This window comes from Pteropus alecto, unplaced genomic scaffold, assembly GCF_000325575.1.
Source record: "Pteropus alecto unplaced genomic scaffold, ASM32557v1 scaffold250, whole genome shotgun sequence".
In the NCBI taxonomy this organism is placed as follows: Eukaryota; Metazoa; Chordata; class Mammalia; order Chiroptera; family Pteropodidae; genus Pteropus; species Pteropus alecto.
The window spans coordinates 825,567-837,247 of NW_006430732.1; the positions used below are offsets into that span (position 1 = coordinate 825,567).

Here is an 11,681-nt window from a genome sequence, read left to right on the forward strand (position 1 = left end):
TATCAATAATAGTGATCTCATATTCATTTCAGAAATGGATAAGGTTACCAAACTTTGGCTCCCAGTGATAATGCGGTTCCTACTCAGAATTTATAATGTCTAAAATCATTCATCTTTTTTAGCTATAGATATTGGTGACAAGCAAATTCTTGTTACATTTAAATAGTTGAGAAATTCACCATTCGAAGACAGAATGCTGATATGAAAATTAGATGACTATATTATCAGTTTTGCCTGTCATTCAGAGTCAGATTAAGGAAGTGTTAGTTGAACAGCTACTCAAAATGCACTAACCTAAAAAATTATTGGAAGTGTAGCTAAATGGATGGAATTGAATGGATGAATATACATATAACATCTTTAAGTAACTGATGCTAGATTGTTGCTAAAGTAAAATTAGTGCGGGCTAACAACAAAGACTTTATTTGCTAACTGAAACAAGCAAAGTTAAAGACAGACTTGAAATGGTTGTGAAAATACAGTGCTCCCTGTCAAGGTTTACTTAAGGTTCTCTTATGCAATGCATTTGTTACCCTTTTTCTCAATATATATTAAACATTTACATTAAAATACACATTTGAGAAACATCAAAATGTTAGCCTGTCTGAAAAGCTCAAATATTTTTGTCACGACCTGCTAGAACAACCAGTTATTTGATCTTTGAAATGCATCTTAATCACTTTGTCTATGAAATAGTGGAACTGAGTTAAATTGGAAGTCATTTTTCAGCTGTCAAATACAATTTAAGAGTAGTAACTGAGGTCAGAGGGCAGGATCGCTGCCGGGAAACTGCAGGAACTCTTTCACCATGGCAACCGGGCGGATCTCCCAGCAAGGCCAGGATGCCACTGTATACATGGGGAGCCTGAATGAGAATGTTAGAGAACTGCTGCTGTGGGAGCTATTTCTCCAGGTAGGGCCAGTAGTCGATACCCGCAAGCCAAAGGATAGAGTCACTGGTCAGCAGCAAGGCTATGGTTTTGTGGAATTCTTGAGTAGGAAATGCCAACTATGCCATTAAAATCACCAACATGATCAAACTCTGTGGGAAGCCAATCCAAGTGAATAAGGCATCAGCTCACAACAAAGCCTGGATGTGGGGGCCAACATTTTCATTGAGAACCTGGCCCCAGAGATTGATGAGAAGCTGCTTTATGATACTTTCAGTGCCTTTGAGGTCATCTTACAAACACCCTCAAGATTATTCAGGATCCTGACACAGGGAACTCCAAAAGTTATGCCTTTCTTAATTTTGCTTTGTTTGATGTTTTGGATGCAATAATTAAGGCCATGAATGGGCAGTACCACTGTAACTGCCCTATCATTGTGCCCTGTGCCTTCAAGAAGGACTTTAAGAGTGAAACCATGGCTCAGCAGAGGAAGGACTTCTGGCAGCCCAGAACCCACTCTCTCAGGCTAACTGCTCTCATAAATTGTTGTCAGACACACCCCTTACACCCTCTTTTCCCAAACTTGTGGTATCATCATTGGGGTCTGGGCTTCCTCCACCAAGCATGCCTCCTCCTGGTTCATTCCCACCCTTAGTACCACCACCTGCAGCCCTTTCACCTGTGATATTCCAAGCGATGCCCTTACTGCCTATTCTTCCTGAGGCTGGAGAGCCTGGTCCCCCATCAGCTGGAACCCCAGGAGCTTGACATCCTGGACACAAGACACTCACATCCTCACCCATTCCCACCAGGTGGGATGCTCCATCCAAGAATGTCTCAAATGCAGTTGGCTCACATGGCCCTCATGTCTTAGGACACCCCATGCTGGACCTCCAGGAATGGGGGGCAGCCACCACCCTGACTACCAACTGGGCACGCCCCCCGAAGGGCCCCAATTTGGATTTCCATAGGTCATTCAGATATATGCCTCCACAAGGTATGCATGGACCACCTCCACTGATGCCCCCTCATGGATACACTGGCTGTTTACAACCCTGGCTCTACAGCTACCTGTGGGGGCTCCTTCCTCCACCCAGAACCACTATGTGGTCTCCAGTTCTCCATCATGGCCCATTTTGAGGCCCTCTCTCTCAGTCATTTCCCATTATTTTTCCTCTTGTTATATTCTCTCAATATCTTTTCAATTCCTTGGACCAATCAGAATTGCTATAACTCCCTGGGGCTAAGACATGAGTCCTCTTGGGCCTTTTTTTTAGTGTAATTATTTTCACAGGAGAGTTTTTCTTTTTTCTTTTTTTTTTTTTCTGTATGAGTCCTAAGTGTTTTGCAAATGCACAAGATAATAAACTAAACTCATTGGTTTTTTTTGTTTGTTTTTTGTTCTTTAAAAAAATAAAAACACTATTTAGTAGTATGTAAAATACTATACCAACCAAAAATTTAATGAGAAAAAGCTCACACAGGTTAGATTTTGTTAAAGTGATTTGGTTAAGTGTGTAAACTCTTGAAACAGACTGTTTTGGTTTTATTTCTGACTTCCTTACTTTTATAGTGTGATCTTGGGCAAATTAACTTCTGTATCTCAGTTTCCTCATCTCTACTGTAGAAATGACAATATCTGTTTTAAAAAAATTATTTTGAGGATTAAAATAAGATATCCATTCACTCATTCAAACTTCACTCATACTTACCATTTGCCACACAGTTTTAGGCAGTTTTATCCATAAATAAAATATACAATATGTTAGATATGTAAGTGTTATGGAAAAATTAAAAGTGAGGAAGTCGGATATGCAATGGCAAGAAAGGATGGTATCAACTTGAACAAGGGGACCAGTCTGGTCTTTTTTGAAAGCTGGCATTTGAGTGGACACTTACAAGAGATGACAGAGAGATCCATGAGGATATCTGGATGAAGGAAGAGAATAGCAAATGCTAATCCTTGTTGGAGTCCTGGGATTGATGTTTAAGCACCGTAAGGAGGGTAGTATGATGGGGTTGGAGTAATAGGTGTAGTAGTAGGAGATGAGACAAGAAAGTTAACACACACACTCATTCCTTGCTTTATTATTCTCATTAACACTTTGACAGACATATTTTACTTAATTATTGTGATCATCATCTGTCTTCTCCACTTTAATGTAAATCTTCAAATGGTAGTATTTGGTGATGTGGGTATCTGTGTTTCTACTCTTTATGGGTGTGTCCTCAACATCTAGATTAGTAATTAAAACCTGTTTGTCTCTCAATAAATATTTGTTGGACATCTTAATAAATTATTAAATACCCTTTATGGCACGTCCAGCAAGAGGTAAATCCTGCCACGTCCAACGTGGCTCTGGAGAATGTACCTGAGTGGGAATGGTGGGAGATTAAGAAAAGAAAGAAGACAAAAACCTAGGATCAGGAGGTCCACTGTCCACTGATGATGGAGCAATGGCTCAGTTTTATTTTTGCAAGCTGCTTTTATACAAGAACATACAACTGCTGCAACTGTTGCTGGCATAAGCAGTTTCTCTAAAGCATAGCGACACTGTTTCTTCTACTTCTCTGAGGCCACATTTTCTCATGGCCTTCAGCTTATTTACCTGCCTGTGGCTACATTTATACTATCTTGTTCTCAGAAAGAGTTCGCAGAGGCGAGGTAACCCTTGGTTGACCTCGCAGATTGCAAAGACCTTGTCAGTTTAAAATCCTCTCTCCACACTGTTTTGCTGCCTTTTGTCCTATAGCTAAGCATTGGTTTATAAGAATTATGTAGTTTTTTTGTGTATTAACTTTAAAAATGTAAAATATCTAAAATATGTAACAGTGAACACGTGCCATCAATTCTGAACTTATTAAATGCATGCATAATTCTTTATGAAATAATTATGCAATAGATTTATCTGAGATTTTTTGTTTAAAATGAGACATTAATAAATGAGTAACATATGTTCATATTTTATTAGTGTCTATTAAGATCTGCTTAAAAGTTTACAAATATGTATTTTATGTGTTTTTATGTTTTTGTGTTTTTAAATCTATACATTTCATAACATTTAACTTATATTTTCAATCTTGATTTTACCAAAATATCATTGGTGAACAATTATGCAAATTTTTAAATATTTTGGGCACATAATGTTCAACTTTCTATAATTTCCTGGCTATAAAATACTTTGACCTTTAGGTTATTTCTGGATATTTAAATTTTCTATAATCATATAAAAGATAATTTAAAAAATATTTCCCATTTGATCTTTTGAAGTAAGCCTAATTGTTTCACTAAACTTTTGAATGGAAGAAAGAAAAATTATAGAATTATCTCACCTCTTCAAACAAATATAAAATTTTAAATAATATTAGTAAATAAAACACAGGCCTAAAAAAAAAAAAAACAAAAACAAAAACAAAACAAACATATACTATGACTAAGTAGGGTTTATTGCAGAAATAAATAAATTTCAAGAAATTTCAATTGTATGAAATCATCGCATAATAAAAAAAATCAAAGAAAATATTTGTTTGATCATATAAATAGATGTTGAAAAATCTTTAATAAAATCAAATTATCAAGAAATATTATACTAAAGAATGGATGTTAAACTACTGAATTAATACTAGGATCTAGACAGAGATTCTCAGTATTTCCATTAGAATTCAAGACTGTCATGGAAGTTTAAGTGAATGCAATAAAAATAAAGCTAACATAAACTTAGAATAGAAGAAAAATAAACTCATATTGACTGATGATAGAGTTATGTACATGGGGTACTCAAGAAAATATTAATAAAACATGTTGGTAAATTAACTTGGTGCAAAAAATAGAAACTTATAAATCTAAAATTTTATTTCTATATTAAAGATAATTACATAGAAAACAGAAAAATTTACAATAACAAAAAATTTTTAAAAAACAGTAAAAATATTTAACAAATTAAACACAGACCACACTTCAGGGATAAGTCTGCACTAAGCTGCCTGCCTCCTGCGCTGAACTGCCTGCCTGCACTGTGTTCCTGCCACCTGAGCCAGCCCTTATAAAGAAGTTCTTGGAATAGTATTTCAACTAATAGGACTGAGGCTTTCCCCATCCAGTTGGAGCTGTACAGCTATATCCCATCGGCATCTTCACTAACCAAACAGAGTGGATCCATTCTGACAAATCAGGGCAGTGCTTTTGGGACCAATCACACTGTGAAGATTTGGAGTTCTCGGTTGCATGAGGACAGACTAATCAGGGACCAGGGGCGGGGACTTTTGTCTATATAAGTTAGCTCCCCTCTGGCTTGAGGAGCACACATTCCCTTTCCACCCAAGACTGAAGACTATGTTTTCCATGTTAGAGCTGAGAAACTGAAGATGAAACATCAAAGACATCTTGCTGCACCAGCACAGGGAAGAGGGGAGGAGAGCTGTCTAGCTAGAGAGCCACCAGGCCCCAGAGCTACCTGGCCCCAGGGCCTCCTCACAGCTATGCTGTTCCACAGATGTGCTGTTTTACAATTGAGCCGTAACATTTTTGAGCCTTTCTTACAGCTGTGCTGTGTCATAATAGCTGTTTGCACTGAATAAAGTTTCTTTCTTCACCACACCTCAAATCGAGGATTCTTGTTAGTGTTCAATTGACACCAGCAACCACTGGTTGGCAACCTGCACAAGGCAATCGTTGATCTATTTTGTCTCCATAGTTTTGACTTATCCATAAATTTTATGTCAAATAAATGTATTTTATGTCTATCTTCTATTGCTTAGTATATTTATGAGGTTTATCCATATCATCGCAAATATCATTAGTTTGTTTCTGAATAAAACTCCGTAGGTTATCCATGTATATAGATCTTTGTGTGTGTGTGGTGATATGCTTTTATTTCTCCTCAATACATATGAAGAAGTGGAATGTTGCATAGTATGTTAAGTATATTTTTAACTTCTTAAGAAACTTCCGAAATATGTTTTCAAGTGATTGTACCACTTTATATTTCCATAAGCATTGTGTGAGACTTCTAGTTTCTCCATATTTTTACTGACACTTGATCCCTATGATCACGGACATCTAAGTGAGTGTGTGGTGGTATCTCCTTAGTTTTAATTTGCATTTTATTAATGACTGATAATATAAAATATGATTTTATGCATTTATTAGCCATTTGTATATTTTCTTTGAGGGTGTATAGATTTAAAATTTTTACCCTTTTTAAACTGTACTATTTTTGCTTATTGTTATTAGACTTTTAAAAATATTCTTTAGGTAAGTCTTTTATCAGATATGATATGAAAATATTTTCTCATAGTCTGTGACTTGTCTCTTCATTTTTATATGAAATTTTTTTAAAAGAGTTTTGGATTTTGGTGATTAGTTTAACATGTTCTTTTTTTTTTTTTTCTCTTCTTTGGTTTATACTTTTGGAATCAAATTTAAGATTCTTTTGGTCATGCAAAGATCACAAACATTCCTTTGATATATTTTCTACTAGATATTTTGTAGTTTTAATCCTTATATTTAGGACTAGAATCCAATTTGAGTTAATTTTGTTCTGTATGGTGTGTCATAAGTTTAAAGTCATCTATATTTTATACAACATTCAATTGTTCCAGTTACATTTTTGAAAAATAAAACAAACAAAAAAAAATTGTCCTTTCTCCATTGAATAACTTTGGCTTCTTTCTAAAAAATCAATTGACCCAAATAGTGCATAGCCTAATGGTATTTTCATAGTTATGCTTTCATTCTACAGATCAATTTGTGGAAAATTGCTTTGTTATCACCATTGACATTTCCTGTCCATAAGCTTGGTATCTCTCTTCTTTCATGTATGTCATCTTTAATTTTTCTTAGCAATGGTTTGTCTTTTTTTAGTTAATTTGTTCCAAAGTATTCTTTGTTTACTATTACAAATGGCAGTGCTTTCTTAATTCCATTTCAGTTTACTTTTTGTTAGTATGTAATATATAATTGATTTTTCTGTATTGATCTTATATACTGCAAACTTGCTAAACCCAATTGCTAGTTCTAGTAGTAATCAAATCTTTTGATTTGATTCATTTTATTTGGTAGATTTGTTTCATTTTATTTGGTAGATTCCTTTGGGTTTTCTACATGTAAGTTCATGTCATCTGTGGATAAAGACATTTTACTTTCATTTTCCAATTTTTATGCCTTTAACTTATTGCTTTATTGTACTTTCTATACATCTAGTATAATGTTATATTGAAATGGTAAACATAGGCATCCTTGCCTTGTTCTTGATCTTAGGTAGGAAGCATTTAGTTTTATATCATTTAAAACAATGCTAGCTTTATTTTATTTTCCATAGATATCTTTAATAGGAATGAGAAAATTCTCTTCTGTTTCTCATGGGCACTTCTTTTTATAATCATAATTGGTTATTGGATTTTTATCAAAAATTTTTCTATGTCTATTGAGATTACCATATATATTTGTCCATTATTCTAATAATATGATATATTACATTAATTGATTTTTCTTTTTTATTTTAAACTTACTGTGGATTCCAAGATTAAAAATTACCAGGTCATTACTTATAATTCTTTTTATATCTTGTCAGATTTGCTCTTCTAAAATTTGTTAAGGATTTTTTTCTGTGTGTATTCATGAGAGATATTACTCTTCAATTCATTTATGTATTTTCTCATGTCTTTGCCAACCTCCGTTATCAAGGTAATTCAGGCCTTAAAACTGAGGAGGGTGAATGATCCTTATTGTACTCTTTTATAAAAGACATCGTGATGGATTATTGTTTCTACCTTGTATGTTTGGTTGCATATAAAGCCATCTGGAAACAGGCTTTTCTTTATGGGAAGATTTGTAATTGCTATCTCCATTTCATTGTTGCTGTACCTCCAGATTTTTTATTTATTCTTGAGTAAATTTGGTGCTTTGTTTCTAGAAACTTGTCTAATTCATCTATGTTGTCTAGTTTGATGATATAAAGTTCTTCATAATACTTTCTTAATTTTTAAAAAAAAATTTCTATAGGGTCTTGTAGTGATACCCATTCTTCCCTTACTGATTTTACTAATTTGTAAAGTAAGACATGTATTTGTCTGTAGTCTTTTACATTTACTCACCTATTTATAATTTCTAGTGTTCTTCATCCCTTTCTGTAGATTCAAGTAACTTATCTCTGCTAATATTTTCTTTCAGCCTAAAGAACTTTCTTTAATATTTATTATAGGGCATATGTGGTACTCATGAACTCTTTCAGTTTGGGGGAAACATTATCTGAAAATTTCTTCATTTTACTTTCAGTTTTGAATGATAGTTTAGCTGGATAGAGAAATCTTAAGTGAGACTTTTTTCTAGTTATCTTCTGAAAATTTTGTGTTTCTTATGAGAAGTAAGTCATTAATCATGTTTTTTACCTCTCTCCCATTCATGATGAAACACTTTACTCCTGTTTTCAAGGTTGTTTCCTTCTTTTTGGCTTTCAGCAAATTGGCTACGATATTTCTAAATGTGCTTATCTTTGTTTTCTCATACTTCAGGTTTATTTAGCTTCTTGTGTACAGGGATCAATGTTTTTCTTCAGATGGGATAGTTTCTACCATTATTGCTTTTTGTTAAATTAAGTTTATTGGGATAACATTGGTTAATACAATTATATAATTTTCAGGTGTATGTTTTAATTTGACATCTGTATAATCTATTGTGTGTTTACCACCCAAAGTCCAGTTTCCTTCAGCTACCATATATTTGATCCTCTTTAACCACTTCACCCTATCCCCCTATATTTGAACTCCTTTACCCCATCTACCACCCGCCTCCTCCCTTACCCCTACCCTCTGGTAAACACTAGTCCATTATCCATGTTCTTGAGTCTATGTTTGTTTGTCCTGCTTATTTATTGTTTTTAGGTTTATATCCCACATATAAGTGATATCATGTGATTTTCAACTTTTTCAGTCTTTCTTATTTCGCTTAGCATGATTATCTCGAGGTCCATCCAGGTTGTTGCAAATAGCAGTATTTCATTTCTTCTTATGGCTAAGTAATATTCCATTGTATATATGTACTACTGCTTCTTTAGCCAATCATCTATCGTAGGACACATTGGTTGCTTCCATTTCCCGGCCACTGTGAATAATGCTGCTATGAACATCGGTGTGCAAATATCTTTTTGGATATGGGTAGTTGTCAAATCTTTGGGGTAAATACCCAATAGAAGGATTGCTGGATCGTATGGTAGAACAATTCTTAGTTTTTTGAGGAACCTCCATACTGTTTTGTATGGAAGCTGTACCAATTTGCAGTCCTACCAGCAGTGTATGAGGGGTCCTTTTTCTCCGCATCATCCCCAGGATTTGTTATTACTCATCCTGTTAATTTTAGCTATTCTAACAGGTGTGAGATGGTATCTCATTGTGATTTTGATTTGCATTTCCCTGATAGCTAGTGATGTTGAGCATCTTTCCAAATACTCATTGGCCATTTGAATGTCCTCTAAAGAGAAGTGTCTATTCCAGTCCTCTGCCCATTTTTTGATTAATCGTTTGTTTTTTGTTGTTGTTGTTGTTATTGAGTTGTAAGATTCTTTCTATATTTTGGATATTAGGCCCTTATTGGAGACTTTCTTGCATATATCTTTTCCCATTTAGATGGTTATCTTTTTATCTTGTTGACAATTTCTTTTGCTGAGCAGAAGCTTTTTAGTTTGATGTAGTTCCATTTATTTATTTTACCTTCAGTTCCCTTGCCATGGAGGTCAAATTCATAAAATCTCCCCTAAGTCCAAGGTCCTTGAGAGTTTAGTTCCCATGTTTTCTTCTATGCATTTCATTGTCTCAGGTCTTATATTCAGGTCCTTAATCCATTTTGAGTGAATTTTGGTGTCCGGTGATAGACAACAGTCTAGTTTCATTCTTTGGCAGGTGGCTTTCCAGTTTTCCCAGCATCATTTATTGAAGAGGCTTTCCTTTCTCCACTGTATTTTTTTGGCTTTTAGGTCAAAAATTATTTGCCCATATAAATATTGGTTTTCTTCTGGACTCTTGATTCTGCTTCACTGGTCCGTGTGTCTGTTTTTCTGACTATACCATGCCTTTTTGATTACCGTTGCTTTGTAGTATAATTTGAAGTCAGGCAAAATAATGCCTCCAGCTTCGTTCTTTTTTCTCAGGATGGCTTTGGCAATTTGGGGTCTTTTGTGCTTCCACACAAATCTGATGATTTTTTGTTCCATTTCTTTAAAAACTGCCAATGGGAATTTGATGGGGGATTGCATTCAATTTGTATGTATTAGGTAATATGGTCATTTTAACGATGTTGATTCTTCCAATCCAAAAACATGGAATATCTTTCCGTTTCTTTGTATCTTCTTCGATTTCTTTTAATAGGATCTTGTAGAGTTTTCATTATATAGGTTCTTCACATGTTCCATTAGATTTATTCCTAGGTATTTTATTCTTTTTGTTGCAATTGCAAAATAAAGGATTTTTTTTCCATTTCTTTTTCTGACATTTCATTATTAGAGTATAGGAACGCTATGAATTTTTGAACATTGATTTTGCATCCAGAAACTTTACTGTATTTGCTTATTGTTTCTTGTAGTGTTCTTGTGGAGTTTTTAGGATTTTCTATATAGAGAATCATGTCATCCACAAATAGTGACAGTTTGACTTCTTTGTTTTCTATTTGGATGCCTTTTATATCTTTCTCTTTTCTGATTGCACTTACTAGAACTTCCAATGTTATATTGAATAACAGTGGCAGTAGTGGACAGCCTGACCTTGTTTCTGATCTTAGAGGAAACGTTTTAAGTTTTTCACCATTAAATATAATGTTGGTTTGTCATATATGGCCTTTATTATGTTAAGATACTTTCTTTCTATACCAATTTTGTTAAGTGTTTTGATCATAAATGGATGCTATACCAAGTCGAAGGCTTTTTCTGCATCTATTAATATGATCATATGATTCTTATTTTTTAATTTGCTAATGTGGTGTATGACATTACTAGATTTGCATATGTTGAACCAATCCTGTGCCCCTGGGATGAAGCCCACTTGATCTTGGTGTATAATCTTTTAAATATGTTGATGTATTCGGTTTGCTAGTACCTTATTTAGAATTCTTGCATCTGTATTCATGAGAGATATCAGTCTCTAGCTTTCTTTTTTTGTGTTAACTGTACCACGTTTTGGTATCAGAGTAACATTGGCCTCATAAAATGAGTTGGGAAGTATTGCCTCCTATTCGATTTTCTGGAAGATTTTGAGGAGAATGGGTATTAAATCTTTGAATGTTTGGTAAAAGTCACTGGTGAAGCCATCTGGTCCTGGACATTGACTTTTTGGAAGGTTTTTGAAGACCGTTTCAATTTCCATACTGCTAATCGATATAATTAGATTTTCCAGTTCTTGATTCAGTCTAGGAAGGTTGTATCATTCCAAGTACTGCCCCATTTCTTCTAGGTTATTATATTTTGTGTTATATACTTTTTCATAGTATTCTTGTATGATCCTTTGTATTTCTGTGGTGTCTGTCATATTTTTTCCGCTTTCATTCTTGATTTTGTTTATTTGTGTCCTTTCTCTTTTTTCTTTAGTGAGCCTAGCTAGGGGTTTGTTAATTTTATTAAACTTCTCAAATAACCAGCTCTTTGTTGTATTTATTTTTTCTATTTTTTTTTCTTTGTTTTCAGTTTCATTAAATCTGCTCTAATTTTAATTATTTCTTTCCTTCTGCTAAGTTTGTGCTCCACTTGTTCTTCCTTTTCTAGTTTTTTTTTTTTTTTTTTTTTTTTTTTTTTTTAAGTTTTTTTTTAA

At 34.1% G+C, this 11,681-nt stretch overlaps 1 pseudogene; it reads left to right on the forward strand.

Moving 5' to 3' along the window:
* Window positions 1-808: 808 nt before the first annotated feature.
* Window positions 809-2,030, forward strand: LOC102888705 (annotated as a pseudogene).
* Window positions 2,031-11,681: the final 9,651 nt, after the last annotated feature.